The 24,206-nt window shown below is 38.7% G+C and overlaps 1 protein-coding gene across 1 annotated transcript in view; it reads right to left on the bottom strand.

Moving 5' to 3' along the window:
• Scn7a (sodium voltage-gated channel alpha subunit 7) overlaps nucleotides 1–20,313 on the bottom strand; it is a 76,867-nt gene extending 56,554 nt beyond the window's left edge. Inside the window, exon 1 of the mRNA XM_057755189.1 lies at nucleotides 20,076–20,313. The gene's annotated coding sequence lies outside the window, so the exon portion shown is untranslated. The remainder of the gene's footprint in view (nucleotides 1–20,075) is intronic.
• Nucleotides 20,314–24,206: the final 3,893 nt, after the last annotated feature.

Genomic DNA, 24,206 nt, shown 5'->3' with positions numbered 1-24,206 from the left:
TTGAGCCACCTTGTAGCCTTTATTGGGACTCATTGTCTCCCTCCTTGCAGCAACTTATCCCCGATGACTCTTTTAGCAGTGAATCAGACACTGAAAGAAACTATACCAAATTGTTGACTAGAGAAACGAATGGACAGCAGGCGTTTTTCTTCTATGCACTGCAAAGCAATGCAAACATTTGTCAAATGGAACTGGCAGGCCTCTAACTTTTAGACAGTAGAGTGCAGACTGAATTATTAATCATTTAAACATAATTCAGTAAAAGCATTTCTGTGGGAAATTTATATAATATGCTCCAGGCACTATGCTTTCTGTTGAGCTATCTTAATACAGCATCAATGCCTAAGAAAACAAAGATTAATAGTTAATCTGTCCATTAGATGGCCTTTCTAAAAAATTGAATAGCTAGAGTCAGCTTTGGAAGATAATAATAATATTACATTCAACTCACAGCTGCACTCTTGACAAGCTGCAGTTGTAGAACATTTTAGAATGTTCATTAAAATGGAATCCTTTTCTCTGAGAATCAGAAAGGGTGTGGAGTATATTCTCACAGGAAAAAAAAACAAGTTCTTGAATTTAAAATTTAATAAGTACAAATTTATCAAAATATTACAGTGACCATAATTACGGACACTCTTGCTAAATGACTATCGTTTTGAGATAAAAATGTTAAATTATCTAATTTTCTTTCATAGTTTTCTTGTGAGTATCATTTTACAGAAGAGTGGGTGTGTCTTGGTCTCTTACATGACTGCTGCATTATGGTACAGCTGGGTAATTGATGAAGAGCAATGCTAATTCAGTTGTGCTTAGATCTACATTTGGGTGAGCTTAAATGAAACCCCAAATAAGGACAGGAGGACAAGAGGTTGCTATCATGCAATCCACTTGCACGGATTTGCACTTGGACTTAGGGAATTTGCAGTTCTGTTACGGTAGGAGATTTCCTGAACAACAAGTGAAAAGGAAGAACTAGATAATTGGGAGAACAATTTGCCTGGTTTCATATAGTTACCAGTAACTATGTGCTTGGGGGAAATCAACCAAATGCACCAGTTTAAGGTTTTGCTCTTAGATTGGTAAGATCTTGGGTAATCCATTTCTGCAGGAGGAAGAAGTTTTTGCAGCACTTTTTGCAGTTTGGGGGACACAGCAGCGACAGCGCCAGGTTTGGTGTCCAACACTCTGTGCTTCGCATCTCGAAGCTGCAGTAGAATGCATGCTCACTGAAGCGGCTTTGCCTATTGATATCAGCTGTGGACTTAGCCGGGACTTATTCCCCTCAAAGATATAAGTAAGAATATTTAAAATTGGTTTTTAATCTAGCAAGCAATTTTATATTTCTCAGTGCTACTCTTGTTATTACCATTAAACATAATTTTAAGCTTTGGTGGGTTGTAGATCTGTAGATATTGAGACATGGCTTTCAAATTGGAGTGGAAGATTGAAGTTATTCAAAGAATGATTATGGAAAGTGATTTTTTTCCTCCAGTATTTTTGCTGACAGAGGCCATTTTCCCTGTCAATCATCTTACATCAATTTTATTCCTCCACCAGTTGTGTTTTCATCTTTCCTTGCTGGTCACAGTACCATTAAAGATTTGGGACTATGGGAAACAGTTCATGTGGTCCTGGTTTTACTCTTTTTTTTCAATATTGGGAAGTTTGGATATTTGCTATATTTTTACTATGTCAACTGGGAGAGTTCTGTGTAGTTTTGGGGTGCTTTCTCTTTGCATTTTCCACGTTTGGAGAAGCAAATGTGGCAAGATGCAGAACTGAGAAACTGCCATTTTACTTGGTTCCAGCACTTTTACAACCAGATCCATTTCCGGGTGGCTTAATTATTTGAATGGAAAACTAAGGTGTAAATTTAAAATCTTGAAAGGACTCTAAAAGTAAGCATGTATGCATTTTAAACAAAAATTTAAAATAGAGAGACTGGAAAAAAGTCTCAGCATCTCAAGTGCTTGTTAATCAAGTGTGAAGACAGTTCAGATCCCCACAGGAATGATGGCTTTTCTCTAATTGTAGTGCTGGTCTAGACAAATATGCAATCTCTAGGTTCAGTGAGAGACCCTCTCTTGGTAAATAAAGTAGAGAACAATCTAGGATAACACTCAATATCAACCTCTAGCAATACACATATATATGGAGCATATACATGTGTACTCACACACATGCAAACACGCGCACATATCCATGCCATGTAATAAATAAATATACATAACAGAAGTCCTGAGTTCACAGGGTTTCTACTCACGTTCAGAGACACATCCTAAAGGAACTCCTGGCAGCATAAGTTGTTGCAACATTTCCATGTAGGACTCTGGGTTGGGATTTCTCAGATGTAGCCCTCCGGACTATATAATGCACTCGTAGATAGGATTCCTACAAATTATTATGCTTTGCAAACCACAGTAGTTTTTTTTAATAATTAATTAAAAACAAAAATAGGTGGCAGCTAAGAGATAGTGTTCTCTCTAATACCCTTTAAAAAGGCTAACCCCTAATAGTTGACATCTGGGTACAGGGTAGAGGCTGTGATGGGGGTTATAAAATTTGGCTGAAAGTGATTACTATTATTTATGATATTATGGAATATAGGATATATTATTTCAAATATTAGGAGACTATGATAATATTCTTAGGATTTTTGACTTCTCAACTTTGAGATACATCTAAAAACTCCCAAAAGTGGAAATTCAGTGAGAAATTGTAAATATAAATCTGCATATTGATAAAGATAAGTAAGTTTTATTTGTGTGCATGTATTTTACGTACAAATCTGCATACATAAACATTAGAACAAGTGCATGTATATGATTCTACAGATGACTGAAACCAGGTCCTAACAAAGGATTATGTGTTGGTAAAATAAATGAAATTCTTTTAAACAAATTCTTTTTTTTTTTTTTTTTTTTTGGTTTTTCGAGACAGGGTTTCTCTGTGGTTTTGGAGCCTGTCCTGGAACTAGCTCTTGTAGACCAGGCTGGTCTCAAACTCACAGAGATCCGCCTGCCTCTGCCTCCCGAGTGCTGGGATTAAAGGCATGCGCCACCACCGCCCGGCTATAAATGAAATTCTTTTTCTTACTTTTTAAAATGTGTGTCTTTGTCTGTGTGTGTATGTACTTACTTAAGTATGTACCCACATGCTTGTGCGTGATGTGTGTGAATTTGGTGTGTGTTCATGTGTTTGTGTGATGTATGTATGTGTCTGCACTTGTGTGTGCAAGTGCTAGTGCTTCTGTGGGTGTGTATGGATATCAGAAGATGATGTTAGTTTTGCCTAAATGCATTTCTGTGTACCACATGTGTACAGTAACCACAGAGGAAAGAAGAGGGCTCTGACTCCCCTCTAATTGGAGTTACAGACTATTGTGAACTGCCATGTGGGTACTGGAATTGAAACCTGGGTTCTCTAGAAGAATATCCCGTGCTCTTAACCACTGATCCATCTCTCCAGCCCTGTATTATTATTATTATTATTTTAAAGTAGCATTTATGTGCTTGTAAATGATTATGAAATTTATAAAACACACATCTTTTGTCTTTGATCTTAGACAAGATACTTCACATCTTGATGTGTTGGTTTTCTCAACTACAAAGTAGAAATGATAAAAGTGAGGATAATGTTAGCAATGGTAAAAAAATGTAAAGCATTTAGGACAACACCTTTCAGGTGTTATACACTACCCTAGTTATTATATCCTTTATTATTACTTTATCTTTTAAAGAGTAGTCTTTTATACCTATTAATCTTTTTCAACCAAACAATCATCTAATATGTTGAAATTTATAAAGACAATATGCAGAAGAGAGTGTAAGTCCTTACGGGTAACCAATAATATTGGTTACATTAAATTACAGTGATCAACTGCAAAACAAAGACATTCTTGAAGAATTTCCAAAACGCGGTGAGCTTTCTTCTACTTTATATTACTTCTCTGATTGGACTTTGAGCTTGTTACTATTTTCATAGTGTTTGCTTCTGTTTCCTCTTCTAACAATTGCCTCTAACTCATTACAATTGAATATGATGAAGGAAATAACAAGCTATAAAAAGCAGCCTGTGATAACCAGTGAAATGGTCAACCATATTATCAATGTTTTGACTCTTTATATTCCCTTCCTTCCTGTGTTCAACCACACCCAATGCTTTATTATTTTCTTGTACCGAGCTCAGCTTGAAGGCTTGAAATGGATAGACGATGAGCCTGGTCTATATATAAATCACTGCATACATCTCTCTAGGTTTGAAGTTCCTCGTCAGATTTAGAAGGAGCAAATGATACTGCACGCATAATCTAAATTTGTCACAATTATGCCTAAATGGCTGTAAGTCTCAAGGGTAGAAAACCTTTCATGTGGGGATACTGAAAGATCCAGCTGCTCAGACCTACATCTAACAGGAAATGGTCACGCCCATCTGCTAGAATAGACTTTCTGCTTCCGAAGTTGGCTGGTGTTCACTCCATCATTGCACACTTAGTTGGCACTCTTGTCTTCTTGTGGCTTCAGCTCCTTAATGCTACTTTAACTTTATTTCAATTCTTGTACTTGCTCCTGAGAGCAAGGACTTTATTTTGTTTTATTCTGTTTTTAACATATACTTACAGCTCTTATTTTCCTCTAGGGTTCCTTGAAATTCAGCAAATTTTGGCTAATTCTTTCAACTTAACTTCCTGGACAATAATTAACCTAATCACACTGGAAACAAATGTGGTTCACATTTCCTGGCTTCATGTTTCCAGATTGCTTACATCTGTTATTCATTATTTCTTTCGCCTTACCCTACTCTAACTTCATGGAACACATCATTGAAATGGAACATCTCATAGAGAACATTTGAAAACAAAGGAAGGTGTCTACAGTAGAGTCTTATTCACTTTAAAAAACAAAATGATTTTTTGTACAAGTTCTCACTAAGTAGCCCAGGTTGGCCTTGAAATTGCAGTATTTCTATGTTAGGTTCCATAGGTCTGCTGTTCCATGTGTTTGCTACCAGGCTTGGCCCTTACCTTTTCTTATTATACTGCAATATTTCTGGATACATTAAAGGTTTCCAGCTTTTTCAAAAGCCTGTTCATCAATTTAATAATCCTATGTGACACTGAAATTAGTCATATTGTCATATACTTTATATATTATATTTTTAAATTATACCCAATATTTGTACTTACAAATGCAATACAAATGCAATACAGTGGTTTGATTTGTGCACAATGGGTGCTTTGCTTTGGATCTTCATTTATGGAACATGTACGTTTAAGATGCTAAACACCAATCATGCACCAATGCGGCTAATATAGAAGAAAGGAAATCCATAAGTTAAGGAGAATGGGGTACAGCCTCCTAAGCAAATTATAACCAACTTTTGCCTTGTTCCCCCTTGAAAATGATTAAGATTTCAAGAAGAGACCAAAATTGTTCCAAATACTTATGAACCTGGATTGCATCGGTGGTCAAACTAGAGTATACCCTTGAAAAACATGAATCAATGCCTTTCTGGTGTGAAAAATGTCACAGTCAGTGGTCACCATAAGCTTGCAAGTGTACAGCATCAGACAGCAAGAACAAGAACATAACCCCTCTAATTGCAATATTGCAAGAGCCATGAGTGTGAAAAAAGCCCAGTGGGAGTGAACAGCAGGAAGAGATGCAGTCAGAGTTTAATAAAACCTTTTCAACAACCTCAAGAAATGCCATTATGCCGGGCGATGGTGGGGCACACCTTTAATCCCAGCACTCAGGAGGCAGAGGCAGGCGGATCTCTGTGAGTTCGAGACCAGCCTGATCTACAGAGCTAGTTCCAGGACAGGCTCCAAGGCCACAGAGAAACCGTGTCTTGAAAACCCAAGAGGAAAAAAAAAAAAAAAAAAAAAAAAAGAAAAGAAATGCCATTATGATCTATGACTATGATAAAATAACAGATAATTTTTTTCCATAAAGTTTACAATGCATATCTGGTTCTGTATTAAATGTTCCTTTTTCTTCTCAATTATTAGTGAATTTTCATTCCCTACCAGGGTTCCTGGAAAGTGGGTTTAACTAAGTATTTTAAGTTGCTTGGTTTATCTATAAGATAAATAAATAAATCTATAAGAAATATTCTCTAGATGTTCTTAAGATTTCCAATGAGTTGTGAAATCATGAGAATTTCTGGGTCATCCCTTGTTGAAAAATGAACCTCATTAAAACGATCAAGTTGGGGCTGGAGAGATGGCTCAGAGATTAAGAGCATTGCCTGCTCTTCCAAAGGTCCTGAGTTCAATTCCCAGCATCACAACCATCTATAATGGGGTTTGGTGCCCTCTTCTGACCTGCAGGTATACACACAGACAGAATATTGTATGCATAATAAATAAATAAATAAATAAATAAATAAATAAATAAATATAAAAAATGATCAAGTTGCAAAATAATCAGGGTTGTCTTAGAATTCTGTCTGATAGATCCATTCTGTCAGATCCTTCACCAAAAATTCCTGGACTGTGATTACATGAGAGACCAGCAACTAACAAAAAAGTACCCTGTCATTCCTCACAGGGAAACAAAGGTGTCTCAATTAGGCAACCAGACTCTCTAATTAGGCTCTTGTAATCCTGGTACAACTGAGTGCTGTGAGATGGACGGCCTGATTGATCTCTATGGAAAAGAAATCGCAGAACTAGAAATATCTCTAGAATGCCTGAGAAGCTCTCACATTCAGCTGAATTTGTGTATCTTTCTGGTAGCTTGATTCTGCTAATTTCCTAGCCCCTTCACTGCTGCTTACCTTCTCAGCGAAGGAAGTAAGCAATATGCTCTAAAACAATATTCTGTGACAAGGCGGAGGAGTTTGAAATAGTTTTCATATAAGCCCAAGCATAAATCACTAGTATATGCTCTGCCCAGGTTAACTTTGTGTTTTTAGAGGAATGTTTTGATCATTTATTATCTTTTAAGGGGTAAATTTAATCATAAGTTAACTTTCAAGGACAACTATATTTAACATCCAAATTATAAAACTGCTAATGTTTTTTTCTCAATTGTATTTTTTTATTTTTATTCTTTTTTAATTAAAATTTCGACCTGCTCCCCATTTCCCATTTCCCTCCCCTCTTCCCAAATATTGCCCCCTCCCCCCACTCCCCTCCCCCTATCCCCACTCCTCTTCTCCTCCCCCCACACCATTCCCCCTCCCTCTCGATACTGAAGAGCAGTCCAAATCCATTGCTGGTGGGAATGCAAACTTGTGCAACCACTTTGGAAATCAGTGTGGCGATTTCTCAGGAAATTTGGGATCAACCTACCCCAAGATCCAGTAATACCACTCTTGGGAATATACCCAAGAGATGCCCTATCATATGACAAAAGTATCTGTTCAACTATGTTCATAGCAGCATTGTTTGTAATCGCCAGAACCTGGAAACAACCTAGATGCCCTTCAATGGAGGAATGGATGAAGAAAGTGTGGAATATATACATATTAGAGTACTACTCAGCGGTAAAAAACAATGACTTCTCGAATTTTGCGTGCAAATGGATGGAAATAGAAAACACTATCCTGAGTGAGGTATCCCAGACCCAAAAAGAGGAACATGGGATGTACTCACTCATAATAGGTTTCTAGTCATAAATAAAGGACATTGAGCATATAACTTGTGATCCTAGAGAAGCTAAATAAGAAAGTGAACCCAAAGAAAATCGTATAGTCATCCACCTGGATAGGGGAAGTAGACAAGATTGCCGGGCAAAAACTGGGAACTTGCGGGTGAGGTGGCATGGGGCAAAGGGGAAATGGGACGAGAAACGTGAGAAGGGGAGAATGGGAGGAGCTTGGGGGATTGGGATGGTTGCGATATAGGAAGGGTGGATACGGGAGCAGCGAAGTATATATCCTAACTAAGGGAGCCATTTTAGGGTTGGCAAGAGACTTGACTCTAGAGGGGCTCGCAGGTGTCCAGGGAGATGTCCCCAGCTGGTACCTTGGGCAACTGAGGAGAGGGAACCTGAAATGACCCTATCCTATACTGATGAATATCTTACATATCACCTTAGAACCTTCATCTGGTGATGGATCGAGGTAGAGACAGAAAACTGCTAATGTTTTAACAGTTGACCCCAGTGGGCAGATATAAGCCAGACACAGATACCTCCTCAGCTCTACTTGGCTGTGTGTGGTCTTTTGTAGGAGGGACTGGATTGCATAAAGGAAACCAAAGGAAACAAGCCTCCTTTCCATGCAAGCAGCCAGGGGACAGGCCTGGAACTCCGACCTAGACAGCTGCGTGATCTTTTCCCAGGCTCTCATTCTTCATGAGGTCATAAAGGGAGGGAAGACCCATCAGCCAGTATGCTAGCAGTTGCTGGTCAAGCAGATTCTGCTTATGGGACCAGGTAGGTTCCCCAAGTACTCTCTGGATTTTTCCTCATTCTTGCCACATTCTATACCCATACGCCTGCAGGGCTCCCATCTTCTGTCCATACTTAACATTCTGCATAAATTAGAAATTATTTCTACTGTTTGCAATCACCAAATCTAATAGGTATTTTTTGAACTCTTCATGACCCATGTTAACTTGATATGGACACAAAACCTTCAGCAACGTGCCGTCAATGTAAGGTTTCCAGTTTGTGTTTCAGAAAGCCTGTCGCCTCTGAGATGACAAACTGAAAGTTTCGGCACGTGCATTGTGGAATGACACAGACCCATCAGCATTGCTGAAGAGAATATGAGCTCCTGAATGACTTCAGAATTCTCCATGGCCTATCTATCAAGAATGAAGAAACAGTGGTCCAAACCAGACCAGCTCTGGGTGAGGTGAATCTGATGTGTACTGCAGACAAAAAGATACATTGATAACCATGCTGTACTCAAACGTCTTCCCACATCTCTATAGCACATACATCACTAGATTTCTTCTTGTTTTCATCTCAATAAGCATACCAAATAAGAGGGATCAACCATAAGCCTATGTTAATGAATGAAATAACTAAGAACACCTGGGTCCAAAAGAGTCACATTCTTCTCTCCTATTTAGGCACCCACTTTCACTCAGCTGCAGTTCCTCCTTCTGAGTACTGGGTTGAGGATGACCTGCTCAGAGTGGCATTCAGGTAACAGAAGATGTGGACATTAAAGCCTTGAAGCTTGAAATTAAACACATGGGGACCTCCTCCATCTTACCCCATGACTAATATTTGTCTAGTTTATTTGCCACTTTATTCTTTTCCTTCTATTCTCTCCCCTTCTTCCTAGGGAGTCCTAATTTACCTTCAAATAGTACAGCCAAACGTTCTCAGTAGCTGGTGGTAGTTTGACTGTACCCCAGCTGTGGAAGAAAGCTATCAACAACACCGTCTTTCATTTTCCACAAGAGCCTGATTTAGATGATGAATTAAATGTCCACTCAATCACTTGGCCAATGATAGGCTTCTCCAAACTCAGCTCACAAGGTTAAGCCAGCTTCAGTGGCATTCTCTGCCCTACAACTGCTGTTTTATCCTCTCAGAAACAATGAAGGACAAGAAAAAAATGGAATGTTGCAGTCAATGTTTTCTTTCTTATTCCTAATTTCACCCCTATTTTTTTTCAGGTTGATATCTAGAGCAGAATCTGCAATAATGCAGCCAAGCAGAGCAGCTAAAATCTCCAGAGATTTTTAGGTTACCACCCAATGCCTCTTCATGCATATTGCTATTTTGGGGAATTTAATGTACTGAATGTAAATAATTAATCAGCAAACTCATGGGAATGGGGGAAAATCACCAAGAAACAAAGGTTTAGATTAGTTTGACAGAGAAGTTTCCTACATACCACTTGTATACATCTGATATGGATACACATGTGATCATTTCCAGGAAACTTGCAAAAAGTTTTAGATCAGCAAATAAGGATATAGAGCACAGCAAAGTACCACACAAATGAAGAATAAGGAAAAAGAAAACCACAGAGTTAGTGTATCAATTAAAGGTGGATGCTTAGATGCCAATTTTATGCAGCATAATATTATAAAACTATTTCTCATTTAATAGTTGTCAAACTATTTTGGATGAGTAGTGTTAAGCATCCAGTGCTATTCAAATAATTGGTTTTTTTAAACAATGAGAATTATAAGTCTACCATAATATGTTAAACTAGATTTACTCCAGACACTGGCATAGGTGAAAGTCAGAGGGAAGCAAGCATTGAATAGGTTATAAATTTTTGAGAATACAGGAAGCTAACTGCTAATCAATTTAGCCATTTAATGGTCAATTTAGACTGACATCTTCTTTGGTTGTGGCTGCCTTGCTGCACTTAATAGATGCATCGTAGCTTATATTTCATCTTCGCTGCCTTCCAGGATGACTCGCAGCTGCACCCGCTGGTACATTCTTTCCTCTCGAATCTCTCTGACTAGAATCCATTTTCCCCACAGAATATAGCCAAGTGATCATATTCAGTGCACCGATCTTTTCTCGTTTTTAAATGGGACTCTATGAAATATAGAATCATTGATTTTTGAAAGCAGATGCTTACAAGGAAAGATGATTGAAGTTAATAAGATTTTGAGAAGCCTGAATGAAATTAACATAATCAATAATTTTAATGGTGAAACTCTATAGAGACATAATGGAGACTTATCTCAGTGAACGGTCTTTGACTGATTGGCATGTGCAGGGAGGCACTGTGACACACTTGAGATCATAGTATGAACTTCCTTTTTTCTTTACAGTAACACAATTTGCAGTCAGTATGGATTGTCAAAATTTAGACATTGAAATGTCATACTGTGAAATTTTCAGACTAAAGGGTAACTTGACTGAGATTACTTCCGTTTGGTGTTTTCCTTTGCATTGATTCTGGGTTGGTTACTGCAGGTAAATGATGCTCAGTCTGTAACTTGTCCCTCACAGACAATCCATCTAGCCTGACCTATGGACTTTGCTGCATTGTCTTAGGACCTACGCTTTTTGCAGCTGTTCTGTAACCAGGTCAAGTAATTTTAGCTTTAGATTCTACTTTTCAGTATAACCCCTAATTCTGGCTCAATTCTTTCACTCTGACAGTTCAGCCAACACACTTTCTTTTTCTATTTTTATAGATATTTTGGAAATCTCACATCAAGCTTCCCGATTGTGCTCACTTCCCTATCTTCCCAGGTTCAACCCTCTCTTCTGTCCCCTGCACCGAGTCCATTTTGAGTGATCCATATATTCACTGCAGCATGGTAAAATCCCTAGTGGCTAGCACCCAAGTGAGTCTTTCTCCCCCTGCATCCATCCCAAAAGTCATTAGATGAAGAGATTCATGCAGTGGCCAAAGTAGGGCAGGGCTAGTTCTCTTGCACCCACATCTCCACATGCAGGGCAGTGCTCTGGACCCATGAGAGACAGTTCCAAAGTTCAGTATCCATGCCACCATTGGCGCTGCTACATGGCAGGACCAGTTTTGCACTGGCTGGTGATTGGATTTTGCAGCTCTCCGACAAAGGGCGAGACCAGCTCTCCCACCAGCCAACATACTCTTAGGAAATGTCATCTTGGGAAATTAAAATATTAATAAAAAAACTTTTTGAAGAATGTAAGAATACACTAATATATTTTTTAAAGTTTGTTTTATATTGAATTAACAATTATTTTAGGGTACAATGCAATGCTAACACAGAATATATGTGTTAATCAAGCTAAGCAGCATATCCACCACTTCTTATAGGTGCTCATAGGAGGGAGAATGTTTACCATATAATCTTTTAGCAATTTTGAAATATATATACACATAAATATTTTTGATTGCAATTATTGTACCATAAGGCAAACCTTTGGAACATTCTTCCTGCCTTACTGAAATTTTGAAAGCTTGAGCCAGCATCATCTCCTACAATCCACAATCCCATCCTCAGGTAATCGTCATATTCCACTCTATTTCTATGAGTCAAACTATTTTAAATTCTACATTATCTTATCATTTTGTATTTTATTATTTCTCTTAGAAGCCTGTTTGTTTTCTAATGAGAGAAAGAAATGGAAAGTGCTGTATGGGACCAGAGGTGGGAAGAAACTAGGAGGAGTAGAAGAAGTGAAAATAGTAATCAGGATACATTAGGTGAGAAAAAATCCATTGCAATGGAAAAAAAAAATTCTTCATATAAATGATCCTGGAATATGGCTAGTTCTCAGTATCTGTGTGTTAAGCATTGAGGCATTCTACCAAAGACAGAGAAAAATCATTCATGAAAATCACTATATATTGCTTTAAAATATATAAATATTTTCTCATATGCTGTGAACAGCACAGTATTATGTGTTGTACATACATACAGTGGTAATATATTATATGTTGTATTATGCAGTGACATTATATGTTGTATATATATGTATATATATACAGTTGCACTATATAAGATGTTGTATATACACAGTGAACTCCATTATATGTTGTACATATAGAGTGGCACACAGATGCACACACACACGCTCATACACACGCACACACATGCCATAACACAATATTACACGTTGATATATACACCAGCATTATATTATATGTTGTATATGTACAGCGACATTATATTAGATTATGTATATATGCAGTGGTATATATTATATGCTGTATATTACAGTGCCTCTATATCATATATGTGTATATATATATATATATATAGGGTGACACTATATTATATATTGTAGGTAGTCTAAAAATGACATGATATAGATGGGGAAAGATGCATAGATAAATGAAAACATTACATGAATTGATATAAGAAATATAAAATTCTACAGATTTGGGCATCCCAAAGGGGGTCCTAGAATCAATCTTCTATGAATGGCAAGGTGACTAGATTTATTTTATATTAGTCATGTTAATGTTGCAAAATATATCGCAGGTTCATCCACAGTGCAATGAATAGTGCATATAAAAACTGAAATCAGAATCTTTAAGTGATTGTCAGCATGGACTTATCAATTGTACCATTATTTACCACAGTAATGATACAGAAGCAGCCTCAGTATCTATCAATAGAAGACTGGATAAAGCAAATACATAAATTTCAGCCTAAAGAGGAAGGAAACTCAGTTATGTGTGTGTCCATTCCTGTTTGATTATAATTCAGGTTTTTCTATGAACTGCAAACTACAAATGATGGCCTAATACTTGAAGGAATGTCAGCAAATTCTAAAGTAAAGTGTCCATGGCAGTTTTAAGAAAATATTCACTGATGGAGAGTTACTTTCATTTAATAAAGAAACTGCCTTGGCCCATTTATAGGCCAGCCCTTAGGTGGGTGGAGTAAACAGAACAGAATGCTGGGAGAAAGAAGCCGAGTCAGGAGTCGCCATGATTCTCCCACTCCAGACAGATGCAGGTTAAGATCTTCCCTGGTAAGCCAACTCGTTGTGCTACACAGAATATTAGAAATGGGTTAGATCAATATGTAAGAGCTAGCCAATAAGAAGCTGGAACTAATGGGCCAGGCAGTGATTAAAAGAATACAGTTTCCTTGTAATTATTTCGGGGCATAAGCTAGCCATGTGGGCGGCTGGGTGCCGGGGACGCAGCCCCGCAGCTCTTATTACAACAATTCACCTTAGTCTGGCACTAGTTTTTTGTTTCTCAAGACAATGTTACTCTGTGTAGCCCTGGGTGCTGTGGAATAATTCTTTGGTATACTGTAAATATTTGTTACTTGAATTTGGTTCAATGAAAAGCTGGCAGGTTGGTAGACAGGCCAAGAAATACAGGTGGGACAACCAAACTAACAAGGCTGAAATGAAGAGAGTAAAGTCAGAAGAGTTGCCATCAGACACAGAGGAAGCAGGATATGTAAAAAAAATGAGGTAACAAGCCAGGAGCCAAATGGCAGAGGGTAGATAAGAAACGTGGGATAATTTAAATGTAAGAGTTAGCTAGTAATAGGCCTGAGCTAGCAGCCAATAATTTACACTTAATATTAAGTTTCTGAGCAGTTATTTGGAAACATTGCTGGGATTGAAAAACTCTGCCTAGACCTGGCTATACTGAAACTTACTCTATAGAACAGGATAGCTTCAAATTCAGAGATTCACCTGCCTCCGCCTTCTGAGTATTGGGAATCAAAGTGTGTTCCTCCGTTACCCAGCTATAATGCGTCACTTTTATAATCAGGATAGATGGTCTTTGAATATGCCTTATACAAAGGAAGGAGGGATTAATGTCACACACAGTCTGAGTAGCAGAGTCAAGTTAATTATAAGAGCACACAGGATAAAGATTTGAGATCACTACCAGTGCCAGATGTGTGAAACTATGCTAAGAATTATTGCTCAAAAAGGTCCCAGAAACCCCTAAAGTAACATAGACTATATTACTCTTGACAGCACACTAGACTACATGGTAGGAAACTATTGTAAAACAACACATACTTTGGTTGTAGGACACAGAAAAATCAATGTCAAAATGAAGTGAAAGCTTCCTCTCTGCCAAACAGAAGATGCTTGATAGGCAGCTGGTAGAGAAAGTCATGGTATCAAAGAAAATGACACTATTAAGAGGTGTGGTTGGAGTAGGTGCTGCCATGTTGTATGAAATGTGTCACTGCAGAGGCAGATTTTGAGATCTCGTATACTATCAAGTCACCCCCAGTGCCTCAACTGCCTCTAAACTCCAACACCATGTCTGTCTGTATGCCACCATAACACACCACAATAATGGACTGAACCTCTGAAAATGAAACTACCCCAACTAAATGCTTGTTATTTGTAAGAGTTTTTTTTTTATATATATAAAATTATGTTGTCTCTTCATCGCAGTTGATACCCTAACACAAAAGTTTTTCCCAGTGGTAGATTTTGGATGCTATAATATTGACCTCACTGGCAAGATCTACCTACAGGTACAATAGTGGAGACTATTACAGAGTAATCATCCTTTACAGTTAGATTATGGATTTTGACCCACAAGAGGGGAGGCATATCTTATACTACAGATCCCCATGCCTAATGGGGAGATCCTAGGCGAACACTTACTATTATTGTTTGCTAGATAGATGTGATATAAAACTTTCTAAATATTGAATCTTATGACTATAGATAAATGTAACTTACTATATATTCATATCTGATACTAGAGGTCCCCATGCCTAATGGGGAGACCCTAGGAGAACACTTACTATTATTGTTTGCTAGATAGATGTGATATAAAAGTTTCTAAATATTGAATTTTGTGACTATAGATAGATGTAACTCTCATCCTGGATCAGAGAACTGGCTTGCTTCTCCCGCAAATAATATTGAATGCAGAGACCCAGGGTTGCTCAAGCTTCAGAGAGAATAAGTAAATAAATGATGATTATCTATGACCATAATACCCTGAATATATTCTGTGTCACTTGAGAATAAATGACTAAATAAAACATCCACATCACCCCTTCCAAAGCTCAGGAACATCACAGAAGGGACAAAAAGAATGTTAGGGCCGGATGATGTAGAACAGGTCTGTAAGACTCCCTGTGGTTATGAGAGGGTCACTGAAATCAGGAACATTTTATTTTTTGGTTTTTTGAGACAGGGTTTCTCTGTGGCTTTGGAGCCTGTCCTGGAATAGCTCTTGTAGACCAGGCTGGCCTCGAACTCACAGCAATCCGCCTGCCTCTGCCTCCAGAGCGCTGGGATTAAAGGCGTGCGCCACCACCACACAGCCGAAATCGGGAACTCTTAGCAGGTATAGTTTCCTGCGCTGGGGTTCACAAGACAGGGCTTGTAAACATTCAGTCACAGATGTTACATCCATCAGATGAAAATATTCTCCTCAACCTCAAAGAAGCCATTATTTACTGTTGTGCGTTCTCAACGTACTTAGCTGGTATTGTATCACCCAGGAAATTTAAAAGAGGAAAAAGGTAGAGAAATTTAGAATTATTTCTACAAGTTAATTTCATGTAAAGAAAGATACTATCGTAGCTGAGAAACTATTGGGTGCTGATAGATGCTGAGAAATGGAGAAGTCCTTTTAGTTTTCTCCAGTGGTGTAGCTTCTGGTAATTCCACCATGCTTCAGCAGATTGCCTCACAGGCTTCCTTAAAGACAGAACCTTGGTTAAAGGTGTGAGTCACAACACACACACACACACACACACACAATAAAATAATGGTGTGACAATGAGGGAAGGAGAATTACAAGGAAGAGGGGAAATTAATGGGGAAAGGAAGAGAATAGAAGTTGTAATGGAAGGTGCGTATTCTCAAAATGGACTGTATATATTTAGGAAACTGTCAAAGACTAACTTTATCTTGTTTTCAAAAAAGGGGAAAATTCCAATGAAAATTAAATATGAACTAGAATGCCTGGGTGATACACTGTGAGCAAGTCTGTGAAAGAAGGTGGGTTTCAACATAGTGAACTTTCAAAACTATCCGGACAGTGGAATTAAGGGAGGACCCTGGGTATCAGAATGAATGCCGCTTCACTTGATTAACATCCACTTGAACTTTTCTATGCCAATTACATGGTTCCCTATAAAGGTCTCCCACTGAGATGGTGAAAACTCTCATTGCGTGCTTGTCTGGTCTACAAAACAAGTATGCTGGGAAAAGCAAAAAGCTTTCAGAAACAAATATTCTTACAAGCCTTGTCTGTCGGACCCTTGGCCAGAAGAAGCTGGCCAGAGGCCACTTACGACCTCAAGGGGGAGGAATGCATTCTTGCCTCTCTTAGAGAAATACAAAGGGAATCCAGTAATGAATGGAGCTTACACAGTACCCAGGAACCCTAAGACCTTTTGGACAAGAGTTTTAAATGCCACTAGATCTATGAAATGCTCTTCTTAGAACCAGAACTGTGACATTTCCTGAAGACCTGATGGCCTTTGGGAATTGCCTCTTTACATCTCTTTACAATTCCCTAGTCTGTCTGATCGTCTAGGATCCATGAGTCCCCAAAAGCCTCTCTAGGTTTTCAAACATGAAAACAACTAAACACAATGCATGCCCACCCTTCTCAAATTGGAGAGCAACAACAGAGAAACTTTTAAAACAACTTTGGCAAATGACCATAAATTAGTTTCTAATCTCACTTTGCATTGGGCAAAACCATGACTATAAAGGGCTATAAGGTCAGGAGAAGATAGTAGCCATGAACCAGAGCTGGAGTTGCAACCTGTAGCTATAACACCCAAGAAATACAGAAGAGGACTGAGGCAGAGAAAATGAGACTTATTTCCACAAGTTAATCAGTGGTGCAGGCCATGTGGACTCTGGGAAGACTGAGAGGGAGAGGGTACAGAATTAGAAGTTTTCCTCTCTGTGTTTCAATTACAAAGTATGGAATATTCCACCGGACACAGTTAATTCATCCAGGATTATGGTACCCAAAGAATCAACATCTAATGTTCTAGGTTAAAAGCAAATGTCTTAATTATAAAAATAATTATAGAAATAAGCTTTCCCTCTCACATTATCACAGAGAAATATTTTACTTGGTCTAATTAAGAAAAGATCATATTCTTCTTCTGACTTTTCATGGTATTTATATGATGATTGTTGTGGATATTTCACAGTTGTGTTAAACCTTTTGCCCCAGTTAAATTATATTCTCCATATGCTTATGTGGCATCACATTTTTTCCTTATGAACCAGGATGGCAGCATTCTCTTCAAAGCCAAAGGCTCCATCTTTCATTGTTTGGGAGGTGAGACTTTTTGTGGTTGATATTAAATTGCAGAGGAGGTACAGAAGTGAAGAGTGGAATAATGCAAGGGAAATGATGTCTGTTTCTACAAATTAATTTCACAAGAGAAAAAAATGGCATTTTTGTGGACAGCCAGTGGAGGGGGAGAGGAGTAGTAGAGAGTCTCACAGTGATTCACTCCGATATCAGCTCATGGAAATAAAAGGTCACACTCACAGAAATACAACAACAATGAAAGAAATAGAAGCCATGAATTTGTGAGAGAGCAATGGGGTGGGGAAAAAGCAATACAGTGAAAAATGGGCTAAACAAAAGGGTAAAATGATGTAATTAAAATTTTTTTTAAAAGAATGTCTCTTTGGCACTAATGTTTTTGTCATAAGCTTTGAAGACAAAGTTTAAGGAGTGGAGAGAGACTTGGGGGTGAATCTCCGAGTACTGCTCTGCCATCTAGAGCTTATTTCAGTGAGGTCTAGAGTTGGGAACATTAGCATAATTTATATCCAAGGAAAGGTTGGGCAAAGGATTGACTACATTTCTACTTTGATGAGACATGACTTCACCTCCCTTTGACAAATTCACTCACAGTATATATCAACTATCTTGTCCATGTCTTTATCACATGAGAATCCGGAGACAGAATGTCCAGTTGCCAAGTGTTTACTTCTTCCTTTAGTTCTACAGGTGAGACTGACAAGCAGCAACAGTGTACAGGTTCTCACTATGCTATCCAAGGCTTGCAAGCCTCTTTTCAAGAGCCTCATGGGCAATTTCAGTTGATGCTATTAGTTTAAACACATCCACACGTAAAGGGGAGGCTCATGGTACCCCTTGGTGTCCTGTAAGGCTTGATGGATTTCTGTAGCTGAGGGTTTTATGCCTAACCTTGATTACACCCATATTAATGGCTATAGCAAATCAATTCCCCACCATCTATTTACTACGCTTGATTATTTTAACCCAGAAAGCAAAAGTACACAGCAAAAGCAAATTTTTTTTTTTTTGCAAAAGCAAAATTTTAAACTGAAACGAGAAAAAGTAGGAATCCCCAAGGCTGTTACAGTATGACTGGCTCTCATTTGCAAAGAGACGACTCTCACAGGTCATAACACACTTCCAGGTTTACCCTTGCTGAGAGACATACTTGACTTTCACTCACTCTCATCATTCTAGAAAGACGTGTCCAAAGACTCCCTTTTCCCATAGTACTGCACTTCAAATGAGACACACTAGTGAAGAAGAGAACACAGATAAACTCCTTGTGTAACCAGCAGTTACACATTCGATTATTTTCCTAAAACAAGCCATATTGTCTTTATTCGTCCTTCGCAGAAATTTGTGGTCTATCATTTACAAAACAGGAGAACAAACTGCAATTAAGTTAAATATTAGTGGCTAATTTTGTTATGCAAAATGAAAATAAAGCTTTATAGTCCTGCATCTCCAAAATTTCGTGATAGGGATTCTAGTTCCATTATGGGGCATCTCAGTAACTCAGGAAGTTATTTTTTATAGTAATGAAAGCAGGAGTCAGCCATAAAGTGAGAGGAGGGAGCCTAAAGGGAAAGGAAGAGGACCAGTACTCCTCATGGGTCTTGGCTGTGTTGGTTGCAAAAGTAGCAGTAGCCCTAGCCTTAGAGATAGCCATGGCAGGCATGGAGCCAGAACTGTGATCACCCCACAGCAGTGCCCTCTTACTGTTCTCTAAGTTCTCCCCAAATGTCCACCAAAATACTACTACACTTGTATTTCAGACTTTCTTAGCCAGCATCTACATGGCACATCGACAGGGTTCATCAGCTGAGAATTCTGCATGGATTCAGCATCAGTACTGATCTGACACTGTCCCAAGTCTTAAAGATAACATGACCAGAATAACATCATCAACACTTTAATATGAAAACAGACCCTGAAAAAAAGTGTTTGGGAAACCGAAACAATACAATGAACAAAACATAAGCCACGTTGAACCAAATATGCTAAAATCCAAGCTGTTCAAAATAAAGACATGATTTTCAATAACATGTTTCCTCTCCTCTCTTACTGATGTTGCCATATTCCAAAGTTCTACTCTTACATGCACAAAATTAGCCAAAATACAGAGACCGAATTCCTTAACAGTAAAATCGAACTCACATAACCTCCCATAACGTCTATTTTAACCATTACAGTTAGGGGTTTCTAGAAATATTACAGTAACAGAGCATCTCTCAACTTCAGTTTACCTGGTTGGGTGAGATAAGTAACCACATAGGCAGAGAAAACACCCACCTTGCAGCTGTTAGTTCTGAACTAGTTTTGAACGCTCTTTCTGGTTCTCTGTCATTTCCCAAAGACTGATCAGAGGTTTGGCAGGTGGAGTGGGACATAAACGCAGGGCGCAGTCATGAGCTATCCACATAGTGGAATTGTCACTACGAGAAAAAGAATGCACTTACTTCCTGCCAAATGATAATCTTCACCGGAGACCCAGCAAGAGCCCCAGAAGCAAGGCTCCTGAGAGCTCTTTGCTCTCCTAGGCTTCTCTTTCTTCTCAGATCTCTGCTCAGGAGGTTTGTTGTGCTGTGCTCACTATCCCCAGCTGCTGCCAGCTAGATACTCAGCCACCTGGGTGGTTCCACAGTCACAGACCCAGAGACCACCTACAGACAGAGACCCAACAAGCCTGGTAGCTGTTCTTGTTTCCTTTGCTTTCCCCCTCCCTTCTCTTGGCCACTCCCCCACCCTCTAGCCTGGCCAGCCTGTGACTCTAGAAGCCCAATAAGCGTGGGCGGGTGATATTGACAGAGACCCAGCTGCAGAGGCAATAACAGCTTCAGCAGTGGCTTTGCATCCTCCTGCAGCCTGGGAAGGAGCCAGTCAGACAAATGGGAGTAGGATTTAGTGAAGAGAGAGCGAGAGAAAACACTGGGCAAGGACGTGAAGGAGTAAAGGATTCAAAGTCTAGGAGAAGAGCAAGAGCAGGGTGGGGCTGACTTGTGTTTGTGTGCCACTGGAGTGTGTGAAAAGGGGAAAGAGACGGTGGAGGAGGACAGCAAACTCAGGGTCCTGGCCTCCAGGAAACTTTCCCTGCCATGCTTTGATTGACAATAGAACATAATGGGCTCAATGTCAGCCTGTGACAGACTGCCAGCCTTCAGCATGGAAACCTGAACATTACTGTGGATGCTGTTCTGTGTAGGTGTGCAGCTGCTTAAGAAAGACTTGATTGGCTGAGGACACTAAGAGAGAGATACATAGATCTAATCTACATGGGAAGTAGAAAAAAACAAGATCTCCTGAGTACACTGGGATTGTGGGAACCTTGGGGGAGGGCTGAAGGGGAGGGGAGAGGCAGGTAGGGGAGCAGAGAAAAATGTAGAGCTCAATAAAAATCAATGAAAAATAAATAAAAACGTCAACAGAAAAAAAAAAGGAGAGAAAGACTTGATTGGAAGACTAAGAGTACCGTGTATTTGTGTCCCTCGCTGGCTAGTGGAATAGGAAGTGCAGAAGAAACTTATCTGTGTTTTCAAAACGTGGCATGCTCTACATCTTGGTTTGAGGGATATAGCGAAGACGTTCTAGACTGTTTTTTTTTTTTAAACCAGGACAGAGATGGAAAGATTTTAACATAGCATAGACCATTCATTGTATAATCTTATTTTGTTCATATTTATCATAATGTTCTATTCAAAACTTGATCAGCGCCGGGCGGTGGTGGCGCACGCCTTTAATCCCAGCACTTGGGAGGCAGAGGCAGGCGGATCTCTGTGAGTTCGAGACCAGCCTGGTCTACAAGAGCTAGTTCCAGGGAAGGCTCCAAAACCACAGAGAAACCCTGTCTCGAAAAACCAAAAAAAAAAAAAAAAAAAAAAAAAAAAAAAAAAAAAACTTGATCAGCATACCTTTATGAGTAAAAACATTTTATGGAATTTAACCCAGTACTATTGCCATACCTAAAAGACGGAAGTTGCAATTTTGCAATGCCAAACATCCATTTGATTTTATTCCTCAAATCCGGCACATGGATTTCCAGCTTCTCTTGCCCAGGTTTTATAGTGTCACAGCAAATACATTTCCTAGTGCAGACAGCTTTTCTTTGGACAGTCTTCCACTCTCACCAAAGTGACTTTGTGTGTCTTTTAGTACATTCAAACATAAGGTAAGTCTAACAATACTGATTTAAAAATTCTCAGATATAGGCAAACACCATATGGAAAATTATTGTTGTAGAAGCACATGTGTGTGTTGTATGTGTGTGTATGTGTGTGTGTATGTGTGTGTGTGTGTAAAGGGAGTTTGAATGGAGAGAAAATGCCTTCCTCAAGTATCATAAGCTTTCATAATGCACAGTGGTGACTATGGGCTACCAATATTTAAGTTGTCCGTCAGGTTCTATAGACACAATTCCCACCTTTATAGACCAAGGTTATTTCTTTTGGTTGCCCCTCAGAATTTGACTGCAGATTTTATTGCTGAAGACACCACATACTTGAATCAGGATATGCTCTGGGACAATGGTCTTTAATCCTGTCACTTTTATTATTTTTAATAAAACGATATTGGCCAGTAGCAAGGCAGGAAGTGTCTGTGGAGCAACCAGGCAGGTGTAGAGGTGGAGCAATGAGAACAGGAGAATTCTGGGAAGAGGAAATGGCAGTCTGTAGTCATCACCCAGACGTAGAGGATGCAGATGAAAATGCCTTGCTGATGAAAGATACCAAGCCACATGGCTAACACAGACAAGAATTATGGGTTAATATGTGAGAATTACTTAATAAGAAGCCTGAGCTAATAGGCCAACCAGTTTATGTTAGTGTAGACCTCTGTGTATTTCTTTGGGACTGAACAGCTGCAGGATCAGGGAGGACAGAAACCTCGGTCAACAGAAATAAATCTGGTATTGACCTTGGAAGTTTTGTTCCTACTGGTTAGCTTTAATAGTGCTGGAGGGTCCTATGTAAACCCTCCAAGTTACAAGAATAACTGTCTGGGTGTCTGGGCAAGATATATATTCTTTTGTATAGTGGTACAAATGGCACAAATGTTACTGGAATATGCAACCACTTTATGATTGGACATAGAACCCAATCCACAAGACAGAATTTATACCTGGCATTGTTAACTGGGCACCAGACCAGTTTCCAGTTAGATAACAGAACCCTAGAAGAGAACCTTTATTATTTTATTATGCCAAATGGGCATAGTATTAAACTACACTCTAAGTTCCTATTTTTACAAGCATAGATTAGTGCTTTTCTCAACCCTCATCAAAGAAATCCATGACTTACAACTGTTCAACACACAGAGTATAAGAACATTTGGAGTACTTGTCTTTAAAAGGGGGTAGGTATCATGTCCCCTCCTGCTACAGCTCAGGAATCATTATGGGAAAGGGGGCAGAAATAAAAGATCCAGAGGTGGTGGACATCTGCAGTGATATGCTCTTTGTCAATATATTACAAGACTGTGATACACGTGAGTGCACAGCACTGTAACTTAAATGGCAAGACTTTGACAAGATCAAGGCAACCAAAATCCAAGAACAGTTCTGGTAGAAACTCAAGAAACTTACTTCTATCTGAGGAGTGATGGAGGATTGATGGTGATTTGGAGAAACCTGTAATATTGTCATGCTCATATAAGGCAACACAGAATGGACCTACAGGATTAAGAAAAAAGACAGATGACAGAGAGAAGAACATGAAATGTGAAGGGTAAGTTGTTGGAAAGGGAAAATGAGGCATTAGAGGGTAGACAGTGAGGTGTGTACTTGCTCAAAACAAAATTTACATGAAATTCTCAAAAAATACTAACCCCTCAATATCGCAAAGGTTAAATAAGTTACTTGATAGGAGCATAAACAAGGACAATTCTGTATATTGTGTGAAAAGCAGGCAGCTGCAAACTTGTGATCTGAAAAATCAAGTAAAATAGAAACACTTTGTACTGGATCTATATTGCCACATAGAAACTTTTACTTGTTCTTAACCAAATACCCTACTAACATTGTCAGATAATGGTATTATCTGAAATATTCCTACACTTATTATATTCTTAGGAATATGCTAAATCGTCTTTCCATTTTTCTCAGCAAAAAAAAATGTAAAAAGGGGACTTGGATATACATCTTGTTTTGGACCTTATCTTGTTAAAATATAAAATGAGCCATCTTATTATATTTTCTAAGTTATTTTTTCTTCAGCATATATTAAAAATACAGAATCTGTGGACCTATGTGCTTCACTTTATCAAGAAAAGCATACTATTTTAAACAATCCCTGACCTGGGAACAGTACTTTTCTTATAGCCCCTATAAACAAAGGATGTTTTTATAATATAAACATCTCCGTATCAGAAATGCAGATGTATCCGGACATTTTTTTGATCTATCTACCACCCCAGAATTTACATATCAGTGTATAAAAATAAACACTACAAAATATCAATTAACTCTACCAAATGCAAGTATATTCTTATTTCAAAACTATGCCTCGGACTTCACCATTCTTGTCTTCTGATAACTTCACCGGAATTTATTGGTATTGTTATGCATTTAGAACTTATTTTGTATATTTTAAAAAGTC

This window comes from Chionomys nivalis, chromosome 22 (assembly GCF_950005125.1).
Source record: "Chionomys nivalis chromosome 22, mChiNiv1.1, whole genome shotgun sequence".
Classification (NCBI taxonomy): domain Eukaryota; kingdom Metazoa; phylum Chordata; class Mammalia; order Rodentia; family Cricetidae; genus Chionomys; species Chionomys nivalis.
This window is presented reverse-complemented; position numbering and strand designations above follow the sequence as displayed.